The sequence below is a fragment of the Xyrauchen texanus genome, chromosome 3, assembly GCF_025860055.1.
Source record: "Xyrauchen texanus isolate HMW12.3.18 chromosome 3, RBS_HiC_50CHRs, whole genome shotgun sequence".
NCBI classification, from domain to species: Eukaryota; Metazoa; Chordata; class Actinopteri; order Cypriniformes; family Catostomidae; genus Xyrauchen; species Xyrauchen texanus.
Window position 1 is genome coordinate 54,553,617 of NC_068278.1, and position 22,442 is coordinate 54,576,058.

At 39.0% G+C, this 22,442-nt stretch overlaps 1 long non-coding RNA gene across 1 annotated transcript; it reads left to right on the top strand.

Annotated features, from left to right (window-relative positions):
* Window positions 1-466: 466 nt before the first annotated feature.
* Window positions 467-3,587, top strand: LOC127628296 (uncharacterized). Its single transcript, XR_007968649.1, has 3 exons — window positions 467-549; window positions 1,171-1,285; window positions 3,384-3,587. It is a non-coding gene; the product is annotated as an uncharacterized LOC127628296 (long non-coding RNA).
* The last annotated feature ends 18,855 nt before the right edge of the window (window positions 3,588-22,442 follow it).

A 22,442-nucleotide genomic window follows, 5' to 3' on the forward strand; every position in this document is an offset into this window, starting at 1 on the left:
AATCAGGGTAAAACACATTTGATAAATACCTTAAAAGAACCCAAAAGCTCTGCCCTCATCAATATACATACTGAGGGGAGCGCTACAATTATATATCCATATTATATATAATACAATATGCACTGAATTAACCTGTTCAATCGACAATCTTAAGATATAACAATAAAATAAAACATAATCTAAGTGTTAACTGACAAGAGGTAGAATGGTCTCCAGGAACTCACACATTCCCTCCTCTGAACATAGTAACATGTTTCTGTAGTTTAATGTCTTTATTTTATAAATATAAGGGACTGTGTTATCAGAGGCGGAGCCAGAGGGGTGACACCCCTGCCATCTAATTGGCTACCCCGGGTGCCACCCCAACTTTTCATTCGCTACTGGCAGTTGCTGATGCTGATTGACATCTCATTTAACCTCTTGTCAAAATAAGTTTTTTTTTGTTTTAAATGTTCGCCGCAGCGCACGCAGTTTTCAAACAGACGACGAGCCGAAGATGAGAGAATATAGTTGCAAGATACAGAAGAATAAGAAAACGTCATATTTGAAGTAAGTTAAGGTTTAACATCATGTTTGTTTTGCATCAATTAAACATGAAAAGAAAGGGAGAGATGTATTTTTAAAGGGAGAGTTCTTTTTAAAGAAGCAAAAACAGGCAGATCAGGTACAAACAGACCCCAGCCCTTGCATCATCACTGGAGTCAGTGTGGTCAGACTTCAGGACCACCAACAGGTCAGAGCATGTACCCGACACAGGCAGTCATTCACATGCCAAGTTCAGGAATTTACGTTGAGATGATTTTGTCAGATTAAAAGAATAGTTCACCCAAAAATAAAATAATAATCATTTACTCACCCTCATGCCATTCCAAACCTGTATGACCTTCTTCTGCAGAACACAAAAGATATTTTGAAGCATGTTGGTAAACAAAAAGTTTTGGGTTCCCGTCGACTTCCATTGTATTTCTTTTTCTATACTATGGAAGTGATTGGGAACAAAAACTGTTTGGTTACCAGCATGCTTCAAAATATAATATTTTGTGTTCAGCAGAAGAAAGTCAGTCATACAGGTTTGGATGTTTAAAATGTTGGTTCATGTGTGTTCTTGTTGTTGATGGCTGTGGCATTTATATTGTGATTATACACAAATTGTTCTTGTGTTATAAAAAGATGTATCAAGGGATGACACAGAGACCTCTTGTTCTGAGAAAGACAGTGAGCCAGAGCTGCCAGGAGATGTTCAGCACTTATAAACACAACAGAGTGACCCAATACTTTTCTCAATGTGAGTACTGTGTGTGTGAGTGTGTGTGTGTGTGTGTGTGTGTGTTATTACTATCAATACCAGAAAAACAGCTTGTAAATCATACACTCACCTAAAGGATTATTAGGAACACCTGTTCAATTTCTCATTAATGCAATTATCTAATCAACCAATCACATGGCAGTTGCTTCAATGCATTTAGGGGTGTGGTCCTGGTCAAGACAATCTCCTGAACTCCAAACTGAATGTCAGAATGGGAAAGAAAGGTGATTTAAGCAATTTTGAGCGTGGCATGGTTGTTGGTGCCAGACGGGCCGGTCTGAGTATTTCACAATCTGCTCAGTTACTGGGATTTTCACACACAACCATTTCTAGGGTTTACAAAGAATGGTGTGAAAAGGGAAAAACATCCAGTATGCAGCAGTCCTGTGGGCGAAAATGCCTTGTTGATGCTAGAGGTCAGAGAAGAATGGGCCGACTGATTCAAGCTGATAGAAGAGCAACTTTGCCTGAAATAACCACTCGTTACAACCGAGGTATGCAGCAAAGCATTTGTGAAGCCACAACACGCACAACCTTGAGGCGGATGGGCTACAACAGCAGAAGACCCCACCGGGTACCACTCATCTCCACTACAAATAGGAAAAAGAGGCTACAATTTGCAAGAGCTCACCAAAATTGGACAGTTGAAGACTGGAAAAATGTTGCCTGGTCTGATGAGTCTCGATTTCTGATGAGACATTCAGATGGTAGAGTCAGAATTTGGCGTAAACAGAATGAGAACATGGATCCATCATGCCTTGTTACCACTGTGCAGACTAGTGGTGGTGGTGTAATGGTGTGGGGGATGTTTTCTTGGCACACTTTAGGCCCCTTAGTGCCAATTGGGCATCGTTTAAATGCCACGGCCTACCTGAGCATTGTTTCTGACCATGTCCATCCCTTTATGGCCACCATGTACCCATCCTCTGATGGCTACTTCCAGCAGGATAATGCACCATGTCACAAAGCTCGAATCATTTCAAATTGGTTTCTTGAACATGACAATGAGTTCACTGTACCAAAATGGCCCCCACAGTCACCAGATCTCAACCCAATAGAGCATCTTTGGGATGTGGTGGAATGGGAGCTTCGTGCCCTGGATGTGCATCCCACAAATCTCCATCAACTGCAAGATGCTATCCTATCAATATGGGCCAACATTTCTAAAGAATGCTTTCAGCACCTTGTTGAATCAATGCCACGTAGAATTAAGGCAGTTCTGAAGGCGAAAGGGGGTCAAACACAGTATTAGTATGGTGTTCCTAATAATCCTTTAGGTGAGTGTACATGCCACATTTGTTTTTACATTTATATATTTAAGTGATGGATAGGTTTAGGGGATAGAAAATACAGTTTGTACAGTTTAAAAATCATTATGGAAATTCCCCATAAAACATGGAAAACCAACATTGTGCACGTGTGTGTGTGCATGTGTGTGCGGACCCCCGAAAGTAGCAGTGGCCACCCCAAATATAAAACTCTAGTTCCGCCACTGTGTGTTATGATCCACAACTGTTTTTATAAAATATAATTTATTGCATTATATGTAAGATTTCAATACATTATGGTTAGATTTAAAACCTATACGATGACCAACAGCAAACATTCAAATTGATTGACTTTTCTGTATTGCAATCAGTTTTATTGACAAGGACGTGAATGCACTCACTCACTCACTCAGGGCAGTCTTTGAAGTTCAACAGAGACTTGCAGTAAAGACAGGTTTTGCAAAAAGAAAATAACCGTATTAACCCGTTTCAGCCATTTTTTTTAAATGAGTTTTATCATGCAAATCCATTTTTCACAACTGTAAAGTTATGTTACACACATAGATTCTCCATGTGCACATATCCGACTAATCGTTATTAAGATTTGTTGTCGATTATTTTCTGTGTCTATTATAATCAATTTCGATTAGTTGTTTTAGCACTAGCTGCCACATTGCATACAAGTTACACAAAGAAATAACTCACACATTAGCTAACGTTAGGCACAAAAAAAAAAAGAATGCTAATAATTCAATCTGCAGAGTAACCACAGGGGTAAGTTGCAAATTTTTGTCTCTACACCTTTTCAGAGAGCAACTGAACTGGTCTGCCAAGAATCACATGACCATGTTACCTCCTGCCCCATGTTTCCACTATTCTCATTCTGGGACACCTGCACGCCATGACTGGGCAAATCGCCAGCCTTCCCTGTCACTGACCAAAACCACATGGACTGCCAACTTTATCAACCAGCAGTTCTCACTACACACCTCTCACTTTTTTTTTTTAAATAAATGTCCTTTTGGTTAATTGGTCATGAGTTTGTGTTTTGGCCTAATTTTTGTGAATCAGGTTGATGTGAAATACTGCCTTGAAAAATAATTAAAACTGTTAATGTCTCCTAATCTATGACTCATCTTAATAATCATTAAGGTTCTTTGCCATTTTAGGATTGCAGAATGACATTTAAAGACGATTAGGTGTTCTCCGTCTTTGCTTTCACATTGTTAGTGGATTTATCTCTTTTCAAGAGACCTTTGGTCTATCAGTAATGTTTTAAATACCACCTCTAATGGGAACATTTTTATTAGTGTCTAAACTGCAATGGCCCAAGCAATAAAACATCTACCTATAGCTTTTTATTTGCCATTTCTTTTGGTATATTTATGCATCATTGTAGCTTTACTTTTTCTGTCATAATTTACTAACCCTCATCAGGTGTACTACCTGATTTAATTAAAGTTCTACATATGATTTATGCACTATTTTTCAAGTATGCTATTTCATAGTTTTGTGTGATGTACATGTCAAAATTGAAGTCACTATTTGATAAACAATGTCCCTTTGCGCTGCAGCCCTCAAATCTCATTCACAATTTAGCACAGTGTTTCCCAACCGGGGTGCCGTGTAGAAGTCCTTCAAATTAATTTTTCTTTTTTTTTTTTTATGATAAAATGTAAATAAATCAATTAATAAATATTAGGAATATCTAATGTCTGAAATACCAAATAAGACAGACACATAAATAAAAAAAAATCGATACGCCCCCTCACTGACCTGTCAGCACGTCAACGTCTGTATGCGTAACGTATATGCGAGTGTTTTATCCTTGACGATGCGTGTGTAGTGCAAAAGAATATGGACAGATTTCTAAAAAGAAAAGCTCCAGATGCTTCTGGGCCGTCAACTTGCTCATGTAACAGTCCAGAGCAGGCCGCTGAGAGCAGCAGTAAAAAGAAGAAAAGACAATATATCGACAATTACTTGTCATATGGCTTCATCTTTATCGGAGATCCATCATGTCCTCTTCCTCTGTGTCTGGTATGTGGAGACAAATTGTCGAATGAATCAATGGTTCCTAGCAAACTGAAATGGCATCTGACAAAAAATCACCCATCTCTAGTGAGCAAGGATGCAGAATATTTTATTCGACTGAAAATGCAACATGAAAAACAAGAGGAAATTATGATGAAGAGTGCAAAAGTGTCTGAGAAAGCATTAAAGGCAAGCTATCTTGTGGCTGAAATAGTAGCTAAATCGAAAAAACCCCACACGATCGCTGAGACTGTAATCTTACCTGCATGCAAAGCCATCGTTAACACCATGCTAGGCCCACAAGCAGCGAAAGAAATATCAAAGGTTCCCCTGTCAAACAACACAATTAGCAGGCGAATAGAAGACATGTCTTCAGACATTGAAAGTGTGGTTTTGGAAAAAATCCGATCCAGCGGCAAATTTTCCTTGCAGCTGGATGAGTCGACTGACATTAGTGGGCACGCACAGCTCCTGGCAAATGTTCGATTCGTAGATGGAGACAGTATTAGAGAAATTGTTTTATTTTGTAAATCAATGCCTGACAAAACAACGGGAGCAGAAATATATCGTGTGACAACAGAATATCTTGAACGGGGGGGTTGAATTGGAAGGACTGTCACAGTTTATGTACTGATGGGGCCGCTGCCATGACGGGGAGAACGAAGGGCTTCATTAGCAGAGTGAGAGCGCAAAACCCACATGTGAAAACCACTCACTGCTTTTTACATAGGGAGGCACTGGTAGCAAAAACCCTCCCGAAGGAACTCTCCGATGTACTGGACAGAGCAGTAGATGTAGTTAATTTTATCAAGGCACGCCCACTGAAGAGCCGTCTATTTTCGATTTTATGCGAGGAAATGGGAGCGGAACATCAGAGCTTGTTATTACATACGGCCGTTCGATGGCTATTACGCGGCAAGGTTTTGGCACCACTCTACGAACTGAGGGAAGAGTTAAAAACGTTCCTTAATCAGGAGAATTCAGGATATGCAGAGTTAATTGCAGACATGGAATGGTGTTCAAAACTTGCATATCTCGACCCGGCTGGCGATGAAGGCGACTTGGGGATAACGATGGGCTTGGTTTCGCCGGGTAAATCCCCACAAAGCACCCGCACCCGGCACGCTTGCTTGCTTCCATCTGAGCCTGGTGGCTAGCCGGCTTTCTCCCTTGAGCTCCCGGAATTGGATGACTACATTGCCGCTGTATTGGAGAGCGTCACAGCGTCATTTGATGCAGATGACTCGTCTGGGATGCCACCTTCCGGTCTGCTCACCCAGTCTGAGGCTGACGCGCAGATGTAGTGATCTAGTGTATCTACCACCTGCTTGTTCGAGACTTGGTGTTCTTCCCGAGCCGAAGACCCACAGAGATACGCAGTTCGGTCAGTGCTTCTATTCCTGCAGGAGATTCTGGAGGGGAGGCTGTCCCCCTCCACCTTGAAGGTGTATGTAGCTGCTATCGCGGCCCACCAATACACAGTAGACAGCAAGTCCCTTGGTAAGCACGACTTGATTATCAGGTTCCTGAAAGACGCCCGGAGACTGAATCCTCCACGGCCCAGCCTGTTCCCCTCTTGCGACCTCTCAGTGGTCCTCTCGGGTCTTCAGAGTCCCCCCTTTGAGCCGATTGATTCAGTCAACCTCAAGGCCCTCTCCCTGAAGACGGCCCTCCTGATCACGTTAGCCTCCATCAAGAGGGTTGGAGACTTGCAAGCATTCTCTGTCAGCAACACCTGCCTGGAGTTCGGTCCGGCACTTTCTCACGTTATTCTTAGGCCCCGACCGGGCTACGTTCCCAAGGTTTCTATGACCCCTTTCAGGGATCAGGTCGTGAACCTGCAAGCACTGCCTCGGGAGGAGACAAACCCAGTCCTTTCGTTTCTGTGTCTGGTGCTTGCTTTGGGGCTTGTACAAACTTGTTCAAATCTGGAAACCCGGTGGTGTCGAAATACTGTTAGTGAGCGGGATCACACAGGCCAGAACAAAAACAAATTTTGACCTGGAATGGAAACTTCAATGTATACTGGCTGTAGCATTGTTATTGGAGAAGACATTATTTCAACTTGGAATTTCAACTTGGTTTCCAAATTCTCTACTGACATAATAAAGTTGGTCATTTTATGATTTAGTACAGTTTTGTCAACACCTTAGTTATCAGTTTCTGCAAAATACAATATTAGTGGACCTCTATTTCAGACAGCATATTTGAATAATTGAAAGCAAATGAGATTTGCGAACTGTGGAGGAGGAACATATTTTCAGTGAAAAACAAATCTTGGTCTTCACAACACTTTAAAAATAGCACAGATGGACTAATTTTATATAAATTTTTAGTACAGCGTCAACATTCTGCTAAAATTCTACTTTATTGTGTTCTACGGAAGAAAGTGGGACATGTAAGGAACAACATGAGAGTGAGTAAATAATGACATAATTTTAATTTCAGCTCTACATAAATGTATAGATGAGATTATCCTGAACATTGCCTCATTCCCAGTTCCAATTTAATATTAATATTATTGAAATTAATTACATTTAACTCAAGCCTCACAGTTTATCAAAGTTAAAAGTTGCACTTTCAGAAATGAAGAATGCATCAAGGACACTTATCACAACAAGCAGCTCATCCATTCATATCCTGTATTTTTTGCTCCTCTGAGTCTGACTCTAAAACCTCTCTACTGTAGATCTACATCTGTATTATTCCATCCCTGCCTCTGTGGCCTGCCTTCCTTTTATTGTGATGAAAACAGTCCAACTGTTTGCTCTGACTTAGCCTTTACTCTGTACTAATGGAGGGCTCCTGGAGTTCTCTCTGACAGCCTACCACCACAATAATGGTTACTTCTCTGAAAGAGATCTTACAAGTAGCAAGGATGTAGACAGCCACAAAACAATGCTCTGTACTCCCCCATAAGGGCAGCGACCCAAGGGAGGTGTTCAGTAACTACCGACTCACTGCAGGGGTATTATTGCACAGCTGTGGTTTGAGAAATTTAAATTACTGGAGTTCAGTAGAGAATAGAACAGGGCTCATGGAAACATGTGACATTCATGAATGTCTAAAAGGTAAGGTTGTTTACCTAAAGACAAACCAGTACTAGATTTTTATATTTTCTACAGAAAATGAGAGTGGTGTTTGTCCACGCAAAACCTCACTGCTCACAATTCTAAGGTGTTTCGGTGGTTGCAAGGGTCTTCTGAATGGTGTTTAATGCATTGCTATGTGGTTGTGAGGGTGTTTCTTGGTGGTTGCTAAGGTTAGATATGAACTGTTATGGTGCGTTCACATTGTATCAGAATTTCTGTAATCATGGGATGGCAACTATGAGATACTACTCAGAGCAGTTCACGTCCTCAGACCTTGGAAATAATTTGTTTCTATGGCAACACTTACTGAACAACACCAAAAATGGATCCATGTGTGATTTTTTTTGTCAAAATATTTAATCACTACATTAATGTATTTACCTTATTCACTAATAAGCCAAAACATTATGACCACCTGCCTAATGGATTCGAACCAGCATCTCTGGCATGGGAGGTGGGCATGCAAACAAGGAGGCTAAAGGCTACATCCACTAGCGTGGATTGGAGTGGTTGCATAGTGGGCTAAAGCACATAACTGTTAAGGTCGCTGGTTCGATCCCCACAGCCACCACCATTGTGTCCTTGAGCAAGGCACTTAAGTCCAGGTTGCTCTGGGGGGATTGTCCCAGTAATACAAATAAAAAAGGATAAAAAGCATCTGCCAAATGCATAAATTTTAATGTAAATGTAGTGTCAGTTGCAAGTGCGCCTCTTTAGGCCAGGGGAGTGAGGTTTACACAATGCATAGCTACCTACCATCTGGCTACCGTTACACTCACCCCCTAAACCTCACTCCCATCCGGGTCAGGGCACCACGGAAATGCTCAACCTGTTCCAAACGTGATTCGAACCGGCGTCTCTGGCATGCGCACAACAAGGAGGCTAAAGGCTGAAGGCACTAGTGTCAGGCCAGGGGAGTGAGGTTTACACACTGCACAGCACATAACATCTGGCTAGCATTACAGAGGCATGGACTCTACAAGACCCCTGAAGGTGTCCTTTGGTATCAAACTCATTGTGAGGTCACAAGCATTTTGGTTCTTTTTACGTGCCGTTACATTGTTCAATTTGGAGCTTTCATAGAATTTCAAGTTAACAACTTGTAACTGGAAACTATTTGAATTGCAATTGTAAACAACTTTGTTAACAAGTTCTACGAAGATGTGAAAGTTTTTTTACAAGTATGAATCTCGTAATTACTGTAATTCCAACATAACTGGAACGCATCATTAGATGTGGATTGTTACCCTCCTTAAAAGCAAGTCTATGGGCCTCTTTTGCCCATTTTATCATCCACCAAACCTAGGGCATGCTGAGTGACTCCAGCCAGGTCTCCTAAGCAACCAAATTGGCTATAATGTGGTTTACTCTCCGTGGGGTCCGTGGTGAGTTGTGCGTGGATGCCACAGAGAATAAAGTGAAGCCTTTATACACACTGTGTCTCCGCGGTAATGCGCTCAACAAGCCAAGTGATAAGATGCGTGGGTTGATGTCTCAGACGTAGAGATGAGTCACTATGCCACCACAAGGACTTAGAGCGCATTGGGAATTGGGCATTCCTAATTGAGGAGAAAAAGGGAAAAAACTTTTTTTTAAGTAATAACACAACCCTCCTCAAGGCACACCATTTCAGGTATAATTCATGTTCATAGCACAAACGGTCCAGGATGAGTTACATGCCAAAACGTAATGCATTGGTTTAGGGGGTTTGTTTAATCCCCTAATGCTAAAAATATGATCAATAGTGAGGACTAGTGATGCCTACCTTGGCAACATTACTAATAACATCCTTACGAAGATAATCCAATTAACTATAAAAGATGTGCAAGCTGTCTAAATCAGAATATACAAGCATTTTTTTTTTTCACGTTTTGTCTTTTAATTAAATTGCAGTAAGAGTTTGAAGCATCTGTTATCTAGATCTAAAATCAGGTTTCAAATTATAGCCTTCTTTTTATTATGAACCCTTTCCAACAATGCTGGTCTGAATTATATTACAGCACTGTCTGTTGCTTTGTAGTGGGTTACATCATGGTGCTCAGTGCATTAATACTGTCTCGCACACACAACATTACATTATGACATAACATGTTATGCATGAGATGAGACTCCATCTCACCGCTATACATTTTTTAATTATGAGACCTCAATGAAAGACAGACAAACAAGACAAATTAGCCCTTCCATGGTCTTAACAATCAAGTCCCACTGTTGATCTCACCGAGTCAAATTTATCCAGCTTGTTAAATCACAGTTCAACAGTTTGATAATTTTCTTCCCAACAACTTTTTATTAGATTTTTTTTATCATCAATAACCGACCTTTCACTAATTCACAAATGTAAACTGTACTAACTTTATATATAGTAAATGCTTTAAATTTTCAGTATACACTCACTGAGCACTTAATTAGGAACACCTGTACACCTACTTATTCATGCAATTATCTAATCAGATAATCATGTGGCAGCAGTGCAATGCATAAAATGTTACAGATACAGGTCAAGAGCATCAGTTAATGTTCATATCAACCATCAGAATGGGGAAAAATGTGGCATGATTGGGCAGTGGTGGCTCAGTGGTTGAGGCTCAGGGTTACTGACCAGAAGGTCAGGGGTTCAAGCCCCAGCACCACCAAGATGCCACTGTTGGGCCCTTGAGCAAGGCACTTAATTCCAGGTTGCTCTGGGGGGGATTGTCCCTGTAATAATTGCACTGTAAGTTGCTTTGGATAAAAGCATCTGCCAAATGCATAAATGTAAATGTAATGATTGTTGGTGCCATATGGGCAGCTTTGAGTATTTATGTAACTGCTGTGGAACTGTGTAGGGTTGCACCAGCTGTGTGTAAGTTAGGATGTAAAGTTCACACTAAGGGCTTAGTAACTACTAGTTAGTTTGTAACTAAGTCAGTGCTTAATTTGGTTACACCACCTGTTCTTAAGGCGAGACTTAACTAGTAGGTCTTAAGCTTGAAGTAATGTTTAGTTGCATAAAATGACTTTTACCTGTATTTATCCCATAAGTAACCTTCAGATTTGTACACAGAAGTATTAAAAGGTTATGCATTTCAGTTTTATCTCATTACGGTTGATGTTCAAACCTTGTAACCCGTAACTGTTAGCTGTAATAAATTAAATCCCCATTAAAATACGATACATAATAAAAGTAGAATTGATAAATCGTATATTTTCCCTGTGTAAATAACAATAAATAAATAAGTAGTGATAAATAAATACTAATACAACAGGCTCGGAAAAATAGACATATTAAATATATAAATAGAAAAATAGACTTACATATTTTGGAAATGCTGAAACTTGACACTGGGCGACGCATCCTGAAAAAACTGCACCGTTAGAGTAGTTTCATGCTGAAGAGCTGCTTAAAAGTCTTTTCTCTCTCTTGTAAATGTAAATGAGTGTAAATGCCAACATCATCATATATGTCGAAAGGATTGAAGGCTGTCACGCTAAACATGAGATCATTGATGTGATAAAATATCAGTCTGCTTTTTTATTCCATCCGTTACTCCTGGTCGGAAGCTTCTGTAAATATTTAGTTTATATGTAGGGTTATGTTCTACCTAGGTTTAATGGTGCAATGCAAAAATATTTATTGTGTTAATTGTGACTTAGTGCCCATTTATGCCACAACTAGGCTAAGTTGTAACGTACGTACATCTGGTGCATCCGGCCCCTATTGAACCTTGAGGCTGATGGGAAACAACAGCAGAAGATTAGTCAGGCACTTTATTACAACCAAAGTGTTCCTAATAAAGTACTTAGTAGCTGCTTTTCCAATATTGGGTAAAATGAGGGCATGCTAATGCATTCCATGGCCAGTTGCATTCCCGTCAATGGCCTTTGGCCCACCAATTGCCCTTGGGCCAATCAAGGACATCTGGGGATTGAGGTGGGTTCAATGTCAAAGGCGAAGCTTCACGTTTCATGAATATGCTCGATTCCAGCCTTGCTGAAGCACCCCCAGATCATCACTGATCTTCCGATGCTAGACAATATGGCTTGAAGGCTTCTCCAGGTCTCCATCTAACCATTAGACAACCAGGTGGATGATTGTGATGATCTGGGGGTGCTTCAGCAAGGTTGGAATCGTAGAGGCAGATTCGTCTTTGTGAAGAACCTTTGAATCAAGCCACGTACAAGGTTATCCTGGAAGAAAACTTGCTTCGTTCTGGTTTGACAATGTTTCCCAACTCTGAGGATTGTTTTCTCCAGCAGGACAATACTCCATGCCACAGCCAGATCAATCAAGGTGTGGATGGAGGACCACCAGATCAAGACCCTGTCATGGCCAGCCCAATCTCCAGACCTGAACCCCATTGAAAAACTCTGGAATATGATCAAGAGGAAAATGGATGGCCATCACAAGTCATCAAACAAAGCTGAGTTGCTTGAATTTTTTGTGCCAGGAGTGGCGTAAAGTTATCCAACAACAATGTGAAAGACTGGAAGAGAGCATGCTAACACATTTATTTACATTTATTCATTTGGCAGATGCTTTTATCCAGAGCGACTTACAGAGCCCTTATTACAGGGACAACCCCCCCCGAGCAACCTGGAGTTAAGTGCCTTGCTCAAGGACACAATGGTGATGGCAGTTGGGATTGAACCAGCGACCTTCTGATTAACAGTTTAGCACTTTAGACCACTACACCACCACTACTCCATGAAGGCTGTGATTGAAAATCAGGGTTATTCTAACAAATAATGATTTCTGAATGCTTCCTAAGTTAAAACATTGTGTTGTTTAAAAATGAATATGAAATTGTTTTCATTGCATTACTTGAAAACACTGTATCTCTTTTGTTATTTTGACAAGTTGACATTTCCTGCAAATAAATCCTCAATAAATGCTGATTTCATCTGAATTATTTTAGAGAAAATTGTCTTTCTTTTAAGAGGCTGGTAGTTATATTCTTTCACCAGTTCTGAGCTGTTTCTCACTCTCTCTCCCCACAGACTGTGTCTCCATGTGAAGTTTAACCTATTATGAACATGTGAATAATTCAGCATGTGCTTCCTCCATCTGATTTTGCTCCATGTCTCTCTGCTCTCTCTTCTTGAGGCATTTAGATTAAAATTCATAGCCTGCTCACTGCACACTCTATATAAACTGCTCCCATTTCAATTATGCACATGTTGATAGAGGTTTTTGCTGTTTGATTGGGTGATTAAGCTCTCGTGTTTTCATGTGTTGCTATAAATATTTACCTGTCCAACTAAGTTGACATCTTAAGTTGGGTTTCATCTAAAGCTTCAGTGGGACAAGTCATTGCTGTATTATTATTATTATTATTATTATTATTATTATTATATATTTCAGCTACTCCAGATACAGTAGATCTATGCTAAAAAAACTGAATAGATAGAAAGAGATATTCATTTGCAAAACCTTTCAATGACCTTCTGCTTTCTCAGTATTCAAACAGCATTTTCACTTATCAAATTATTAAATAATGTGGATCAATGCTGTTGTTGTGATCAAGCAATTGAAACCCCAGTCAACAGATATCAAGGCCACACTATTTCCATCCTTCAATTCTATTTCATTGAATAAAGAAATGCAACCTTGATAGATGGACTGGAACAAAAATTGGAGGTGAGGCCTAATAAAATGTAAAAACTTTGAAAATGTACATTTTAGTTCAAGGCGAACAGGCTGATAGAGGCCAGGCAACAACGTCTTTGAAACTGAAGGAAACAGGAAATGAAGCTACACTCGAGAAGAGCTGTGAAAATATAGACTGTTGATTGGGTGGAGCATCAAGACCAGCGTGGGAGAATCAGAGCAAGGCCTTTGATCGAGCAATGCAAAGAACGTCAAGTAAAAATGAATGCAGAGAATCTAAGATAGAATGTTTGTTTTTATATAAACCAAAGAAATACCCTTCGGGATAAAGAAATGTCATGAAACTTCACATTTTGTATTTGTAGATCACCAACAACTTCGGTGTGAACCAGTGCAGTGAACCGTAGCAATAAACTGCCTAACAAAATCTATCATCCTTTTCCTTCTCCCTTACTGAATAAATATTCTCAGTGTTGCAAAAAAACAATGTCAAGACGCCCGTATTTGTATTAACTGCAGCAAAAGCAGATCCTGGATTCCCTCACAAATTGTTTGGCAGTGTCTAGACGTTGTGCTCTGAGCTGTGCTGCTGGGGAAAAAAGTTGAATGCATTCCAAACGTGGAAGAATTTTAATGAGCGCAGTGCCGTGCAACACTGACATTAAGCATAATGCATTTCACCCTGTAGCAATCCTACAGAACGAACCATGATAAGGAAGAATTGCTTTGTTTGCATAGATAGACTTTTGAATAAGGTTACCCCTGTAGAGCTGTAATTTTAAACAACATGCTCATTATTTGGCAGGAAATGATTTTGGATAATACTAGTGCTGGAAAAAACAAATTATTTGAGTGAATCAGTTTCTTTGGACAGTTCAAGTAAATGAACCATTTCAAATAAACAATTTCCTTATATGTTCCTTACGTTAACTCGGATAACTCAGATTCATTTTAGTGAGTCGAATCTTTCAGATGGTTCATGTAAATGAACTACATTAGCTCACATGAATGATTCACTGATTCACTTAAGTCTCGCACAGCTTTAAAGGACTTATATTTTTAAGTATTTGTTTTTGTTAATTTCTGCTGTTTCTCAGTATATTCGATTCAGTTATATGAATTAGGACATTTTCTAGTTCTATTAGTGAATATGAAGTAAAAATGTATTTTCAATTTAATGTTGTCACCTTACAAAAAGTAAGTATGGTTTTACAATAGAGTAGTAATCCTGTAGTAACCATGAGAGTAACCATGGCTAATTTTGTGGTTACTAAGGTTTTTCTACAAATGCCATGGTTAAATTGTGGTTACTGTTGTAAAATGGTAATTTTCATTTGAAAATGTAACCCTAATTAAACTATCAGGAGATATTGAATTCTGCAATCAGAAATTCTGGTTAAAATACTTTAAGTTATGAATGGTTTGTAGCTTGGGAAGCTTCCGTTTCAAAGTGCCCAACAATGGTGTAGTGACTGTATATTAAAAGTTAAGGGCATACAACACTGCTGTGTATTATCAAAATAATCATATATTCAAGCCATAAACACATTTTGTACTCGTGAATTATTATTATTTATTTTTTTAAATGGCAAATGAATGGCCAAAACATTACAAGGACCCCCTTTTATTTTCACAACTAACTTCAGTTGTGGCTTAAGTTTCCAAATACTTTTTGGAAGCACTCTATGCTGGTGACCAATAGGGCTGCATGACATGGAGGAAAAATACAATATGCAGTTGGATAATAAGTAGTTGGATAATGAGATATTCAATATGTGATATGCAGGGGTTTAGAGTAACGCATTACAAATACTCAAGTAACTAATAATAATTAAGTAGTTTTTCCCAGGAATTGTACTTTTTAAGAAGTTTTAAAATTGCTTACTTTTACTTTTACTTGAGTAAATTTTAAGAACTGTAACTCTACTTTTAATGCTCTATTTTCCCACCATCTGTGTTCGCTACTTCCCTGTCCTGATTTTATTTTAACAATCAACATAAGTGGCTTGGGAGAGTCTTGTGACTCCCATCCAATCAAATCACATTTAAAAAACTTGAATGGCAGCTGCAGATCTGGTGCCATCTGCAGAGGATACCTCAAACATATTTCAACACCTGAACCTCACGGCCGCACCTGAAAATGATTTTCGCAAAGAAAATGGCCAATTGCTTGATCGTGTCATGTGAGTTTAACTTGCTCAAGCCAGATATCAGCATTAATCCTGCCTCTAATGTGAAGAAACATATCGAGGTAAATTTAATAATTCTGCTTACTAGATTCTGTGTGTCTATAATGTAGCCTGTAAATTAGCTTTCTATGACAGATATGCAATAGGGCTGGGTGATAAAACAATCTTGATGTTTATCTGAAAAATTTGAAATGTGATGATAATATTTTGAGTAATTTTCTATACTTAGCCTATGATCTACATCTAGAACAGGGGTGTTAATTACATCGATCATGATAGCAAGACAACCACTGGTTGGTTGATCTAGATAAAATATAAAAGATTTACTTTTTATTTCCTGACGTCTGTAGCTGCGCGCTGTTTGATTGACACATGGTTAATGTTTGTGCGCTAATGCGGTACGTGCCTAAGCAGTCAAATACACTTCATAATTCAATCAATGCCCATCTTGGTGAGGATTTCATGTAAACGTAGTCCATTTGGTCTACAGTGAACTTAAAGAGTGGGACAAAAATCGTTTTTGCATCAAAATGCTGGACTTGAAGTGTACATTATCCGAACTGAGCACTGTCTAGTAGGCTATATATCATATAAAGTCTATTAATCAAACAACAAGCAAATGAGAAAACCACTCTCTGCTTTTGGCTGAATAACTTCAGTGAGCTTTAAAAGTATTAATGTAATAGAATAAAACAGTGACATTTTTAATACCAGTATTTTTTTAGAATATTGTTCGTTTTTTAAATAATACCAACCCCTAATGTAGAGAGTGTGTTAAATTGTATAATAAATTACCAGGAAAGTAGAGATGATAAAATTATTTATAATTATGCTTACCTTTATCAAGTTTTTAGGCCTGATAGAAAAGTATCAACATTTGCAGAGCAATACTTCAGGCAGAAAATTCCAGAAAAAGATAAATATTTAAGTCCAGTAGATGGTGATATGCATGTAGAATGTGAATCACCAAAAGCAAAAGAAGAAGAATGTAAAAGTTAATGTGGAGATTGACTGAGCAGGGAGGAGAATTTCTAGCAAATATGGGGTATGATTCTTGATTGGTTAAAAGGTCACAGGTTCATATCCTGGACGAGCCCCCAATTGTTACGACCTTGTAAAAATTGGGGGAATCGTCCATCACTTTTTGTTTGTGAGCTGTGGTTATGTTGTTGGTTTGCCCCGACATGGTCACAGGATCTGTCAAGCTGCATGTGCGCTCAAAGGTGCAGGTGGTGAAGTTGTTGTACACAAACATAGTGCTAGTGAGCATCCTGACATTTCTAGTCAGTTTCCCTCTGCATTCCCTGCCTGTGTGGTGACGCATACACAATTGCAAAAGTTCAGAGACATTGTTGATCTCTCTGAAACTTTACTGATTTCCCAATCAAATCCTGTTGAGTGTAAACAGATTGAAATTGGCTCAGAATCTGTAGAGTCAGCTGTAACACAATAGATCCCCTTAAAGGTCAGAAGAGAACAATTTACCAAGTCACAATCTGACCCCAATGTGATCAAGAGAAAGTAAAAGTAAAATGGTACCGATTATATCAAATGTACCCATGATCACAAATGCACTGATGCAAATGTCTGTGGTGTTTAAAATTTAAGGTGGCTACAAGTTGTTGCCTAATGCTGTTGTTGAAAGTGTTGGTTGACTTTACTTACAAACCCTTGGTTTGTACATTTAGTTGTGGGGGTATCATGTCCCATTCAACAAGTAACACTACGTCCCATTCAACAATGCCCCATGCAACAGCTAACACTACCTATTCAAACTGAGCAGGGCGCAACGCTCTCTCTCCGACTTACAGCATGAAAAAAACATGAATGAACTACAGAGTATGTTGAAAGATACAATACAACCTAATAACCCAATACAATCTAAATGTTAGGGTTACTGTTAATGTTGAAATTAGTTAGTTAGTAATCTTTACTTAACCAGGATACAAATTTATTGAGATAAAAATCTCTTTTACAAGAGTGACCTGGCCTAGCATCAGCACTGACAAAAATGACAGATAACATAACATGAAAGTACAATTTAGACCCTCACCCCCACCAAAGAATGACAAACAAACAAAACTAAATTATCAAAATAAATCAACCAATGACATGCTTTTCTTGTGCTTTGGATCTGTGCCTACTGTATCCACATAGCACGCAAATACACCAAGTGACAATCAAGCTCCCAGTCTATTTTCCGCAATCTGCGTTGCCATAACCGTACATTTTAAAGTATTATCGCAAGCTCTTGTGATATGCATATTGCTATATGTAAATTGCTATATTTCGATTCCATCCTGTTTTTTTTTTTTAACGCTCCACGGTTAATTTAACATGAATCAGTTTCCTCTGCCCTGCAGTAAAACAGGTGGTACTCTGTTATTCTCTTTCAAATCTCTAAGCAGGGATATAGTCAAAAACTCAAGTCAATTAGTAAAAATCCTCTGCGTTGCGCCCGGCCCCTTATGTTACCACTCGTTGATTTAGCTGAGACGAAGGCATGTCTCCTTAGAGCTGGATAAGGTCACTGAGCATAATCCTACAAGTGAATTAAATTTCAGCTTGCACTTTTAAATTAAATAATTTAACTCCCACCTCCTAATCACAGAGGAGAGCAGATATGCACGCTAATTGCACAGGATAACATTACTGATAAGGCTGAGGCTGACTCTTAAGGGAGCTTTGAGGAAAGAGCTGTGACAATGGTTCATCCAATCAGATGGGCTAATCACAGGGACAGAGAACCCCCAGAGCGCCATGTAGACACTGGTCTCAACAGATGTCAAATGAATTACATAACATAGAAGTCTTTGTGGTTTTATGGAGACTTATAATGTAAAATAGGATTTCCCTTGCTCTTTAGATATTAAGCTCAATGTACTTCGTGGACATACTCTAGTGTGTATAATGCACGGCTCTCTTCCCAGTCCACCCAAATAATTAATGGTAAAGTTCTATGCTGGAAATAATAATAATAATAATAATAATAATTGTAAAAAACTAAATACAAATTATGACTATTTATTTGTGAGGAAAAAAGTACCAAAAAAATCAAGTGTATGTGGATTACTGGGGAAAAAAAATTACATTTAGCCAAATGCAGAATACAGGCACTTTAAATATTAAGAATAACAGAAGATTAAAACTTGTATTGTATGACAAAGTTTGTCTGATGCATATCCTGATACATATTAATGTATATCTAAAGCTTTTTGTAAGAGAGTAACTTCATTTTAAAATGCTGAGTTGCTAAGTCTGTCTGTTCAAAAAGAGTGTGCAATATAACTTTTAATTGCAAGTTGCTTTGACTTCATATGAAATACCTAGTCGGGTTGAAAGGAATATATTGCAACTGAAGTGTTCAAGCTTTGGGGCTTGTTCTTTTACAATGCAAAAAGATGCAATTAAATGGTAATAAATGCCTTAGCGCTGAAATTAATTTTCAAGGAATATTCCCTCTTGGCATTCACTTACAAGACTAGGTATGTGGGCTGATTCTATGGCGAGAGCCCAAGGATTTAAAATAACCCTGTATGTATGGAGGAGCCTACTTCTATACTGCATGGAATATCCCAGCTATTCTCTTTCTTTATTACCTTTAAATATAAGTATTATCAGACTCTCCTACTCACTGCATCACATGTCACTTCTCTGATTCCTTTTGGAGCAAAGACTGTAAATAACAAAAAATTAGACTTTCATTAAATAAGAGAGTGAATTATAAAGGGGTGCCAACAGTCATCTGAGTTACTAAGTTGCAAAGCCTTTAAATACAGGTGTACACCTACTATAAATGGTAGCAGACAGTTAAATTCCATTATCAGTTTGAAATGAAAAAGTAAACACAGAGTGCATGAAATCAATGTTGTCTGTTTACTGCTTTCAGATATGTGACTGTCTCACATTAAATTGTTTCTAATCAAGGTCAGTTGATTACCGTAGACAATTACCATATAATTAAAAGCTCATCAATCCAGGTTTAATGAGACTTAATCTTGATTATGAAACTATCCTTGAAATTCTGTTCTGATACCACAAAAATAAAGAAAATGATAGTGTGTAAATAAACATGCATGTTTACATCTTATACTGTACAATTTGCAATCATTTAGATGCCAATTGTATGTCTTTTTTATGAATGTTTAACCACATAAATATTGTTTTATCATTTTTCAATAAGCATACACTTAAGCTAGTTTTCATAGTTTTCTTGACTCTATGTCCCTGTATTATTTGTCTTACATCTGTGATGCCATAATTGATTTTGAGAGTTTTCTTTGTACGGAAACCAGATGCTCTGACATTCAGCCTAATGTCTCCTTTTGTGTTTCACGAAAGAAAGAAAAATATATGGGGTTGGGCCAACATGATTACAAGCTAATAATGTAAACTAAAATCCTTTTAGTTGGCCATAAAACACAATGAGGGACCATCACAAGTTTCCTTTGTTGCTTCCTTTTATTTTTTACTTTATTTATGTATTTATTTTACTACATTCAGGGAGATTTACTGTAATTTATATTTAAAAAGATTGTTAAAATAAGCAATTTATATAATTACCAATATTAGTAGACAATGTTATCTTCTGACTGTTTACTATGAGCTTTGTGCTGTTTATATATGTTATATTTGTTGCACTCTAGTCTGTCTTGGATTCTATTATTCTGATGCAATTGCAACTTTGTAATGCAGCACTTTTTTGTACAACTGACTCCTTAAGATAAATCGTTTATTATGTATTATTCCTCTTTTGTAAGTCACTTTGGATAAAAGCATCTGCCAAATGAATAAATGTAAATGTAAATAAAATTATAATGAATTAAACATGTTTGTATTAGGGTGTTTTTTCAGGCCCATTCCTGTCCCAGGGGTTAATTTTCATCAAACATATTTTTATTTGTATTTATGTATTTGTTGTTATATGAGGGTTATTAAAACTATATTGATGATTTCAATATACCGAATTAATTGGATGTAATTTTCAATCAAGCTATACATTTTCCAAATTATGCAAAAAGTGTGAACATTTTATTTAATATTGTGTGTATTTAGGATACATAAAATGTTATCTAAAGATATTTGCCTCGGCAAGACAAAGTAGGCAATTTTTATTATTTATTTTATTATTGTTGTTATTATTTTTATTTAAAAAAAACATTAAAAAAATATTTTCATCACCATTAATTCCACAACGGAATTATTAAACATAATACAGCATTTAATATATGTGCTGGAAATGCCACTGTGATGGGAATTTTCATTACTTGAAAATGACATTAATCTCCTGTGATACAAGTACACAGGGGTGCAACTACCCCCCAGTATTTATTCCATGATCAATGGAAACATGTAAATTTTTCATACTGTAACCCTCCCCCCAATGTTCAAGAACATGTTAGTAGACCATACATTTTTTATCAATTTAATCGTCAATCCATCCATCCAATCGCTTATCCGAAGTTGGGTCACGGGGGCAGCAAACTTTCCTATCCCGAGCCACAATAATCAGCTCTGACTGGGGGACCCCAAGGCGTTCCCTGGCCAGTGTGGAGATATAATCTCTCCACCTAGTCCTGGGTCTTCCCCGAGGCCTCCTCCCAACTGGACATGCCTGACACCTCCCTAGGGAGGCACCCCGGGGCATCCTTACCAGTTGCCCAAACCACCTCAACTGGCTCCTTTCGATGCCAGTTGAGGTGGCATCATCTGCAAAAAGCAGCGATGAGATCTCCAGCCCAACGATCCGAACCCCTTCCCCACCCTGACTATGCGTCGATATACTGTCCATGAATATCACTAACAGGATTGGTGACAAAGCGCAGCCCTGGCAGAGACCATCCCCCACATGGAACGAACTCGACTTCATGCCGAGGATCCGGACAAAGCTCTCGCTTTGGACGTACAGGGATTGGATCGCCCTAAGAAGGGACCCCCTCACCCCATACTCCTGCAGCACATCCCACAGTATCTCCCGGGGGACCCGGTCATACGCCTTCTCCAGATCCACAAAGCACATGTAGTCTGGATGGGCATACTCCCAGGCCCCCACAAGGATCCTTGCGAGAGTAAAGATCTGGTCGTTCCACAGCCAGGATGGAACCCGCATTGTTCCTCTTCAATCCGAGGTTCGACAGTCGGCCGAACCCTCCTCTCCAGCACCTTGGAGTAAGCTTTACCAGCGAGGCTAGAAGTGTGATACTCCTGTAGTTGGTACACACTCTCTGGTCCCCCTTTTTGAAGAGGGGAACCACCACCCCCTTCTGCCACTCCTTGGACACTGTCCCGGATTTCACGCAACATTGAAGAGGCGTGTAATCCATAATTCCCCCTCCATATCCAGAGCTTTCAGCATTTCTGGTCGGATCTCATCAATCTCTAGGGCTTTGCCACTGCAGAGTTGTTTGACTACATCAGTGACCTCCCCCAGGGAAATTGAAGGGCGTGTTGGGAATTAGGAGTTCTTTAAAGTGTTCCTTCCACTTCCCAATAACCTCCTCAGTTGAGGTCAACAGCGTCCCATCTTTCTGTATTCAGCTTGGATTGTTCCCCGTTTACCCCTCCTAAGGTGGCAGTCGGTTTTCCAGAAGCACTTTGGTGCAGACCGAAGTCCTTCTCCATGGCTTCTCTGAACTTTTCCCACACCCACTGCTTTGCCTCCCTCACAGCAGAGGTCTGTATATATATATATAAACTCTGGGCTTTCTTTTTTCACTGGTGTTGTTTTTCCAGCAAATAATTTAGTAAGCTAATCTGCATGCCCTCCGCGTTTACCCTAACCCGGGTCAAATTAGCATTTTACAGGTGGAGGCGACGGCAGCTCTGAGCCATGAGCAGTGCCCATGACACATCGATGGTCTTTGTTGTTACTCTCAATGGCTTTTAGCTGGCATCGCTGCTAACAGGTGCTGATCGTAGCTACAGAGAAGGAGAGCATTTTAAGTTTACGTGTTTAATGTGACT